The sequence below is a fragment of the Rhyacophila brunnea genome, unplaced genomic scaffold, assembly GCF_057557595.1.
Source record: "Rhyacophila brunnea isolate RB1 unplaced genomic scaffold, BYU_Rbru_1.0 scaffold_104, whole genome shotgun sequence".
NCBI classification, from domain to species: Eukaryota; Metazoa; Arthropoda; class Insecta; order Trichoptera; family Rhyacophilidae; genus Rhyacophila; species Rhyacophila brunnea.
The window spans coordinates 700,105-700,982 of NW_028232757.1; positions in this window are offsets into that span (position 1 = coordinate 700,105).

Consider the following 878-nt stretch of genomic DNA (forward strand, 5'->3'; position numbering starts at 1 on the left):
ATCAATTCCACCAGTTACATAAAAAAGACTTTTTCTAGTCTGTAAAACATCAATTTTCGATCTATATCAATTACAAAGTGGATACTATTGAGCAAAAATATGATGTTTAATCAATGAGGCCAAATATTGTCATACTACCTACTATAACCGAAAACCAAATTCCTAAGTTTGCAGATATTACATTTGTTTTACCTCGTGGAATTCATGAATTCTTTACTATTCTACATTTTTAACCTATTAAATGATGCATTATATCGTTCGCTTGCAAAAAATTTAGATCATAGCAAGAAAATTATTATCAATAAAAAATATTTTTTTTCAGATGTGATATAATATTATTTATATGTATTTTATACGAAATATTTAATTTTAAATAGATGGAACATTTCAGCTTACTTAGATGGTAATGAAAAGGTAAGGCTGCAAAAATTCCAAAATACACTGCATTATACAAAAAGATATGTATTATAATAAAATAGATATAAAAATAGTTAATTTTTTTATTCCCCTAGTTCCGCAATTTAAGATCTTTGCATATGATAAAATTTATATTATGAAACAATTTTTTCAATCAAAGATATCACAAGATTAGATCCGCTATTTTTTTGTTCTAATGATTCTTAAATTAGTATTTATGTTATAAAAAATGTGCATAAAAAATATGAATCATTCCTTTTTGCATTTTTATTTTCACATACTCTATCGCACTATAAACATTTTCAAAATTCACGAAATTGAAGAATGAATTATTTTCATCAATAGAGCCTAATAGTTATTTTTTTAACTAGAGCACACATTTTTAAAAATATTATAGATTTATAGACGGAATTTTATGCCTCGAATAATTTATTTCATGCATTTCGAATCACAAAAATTTA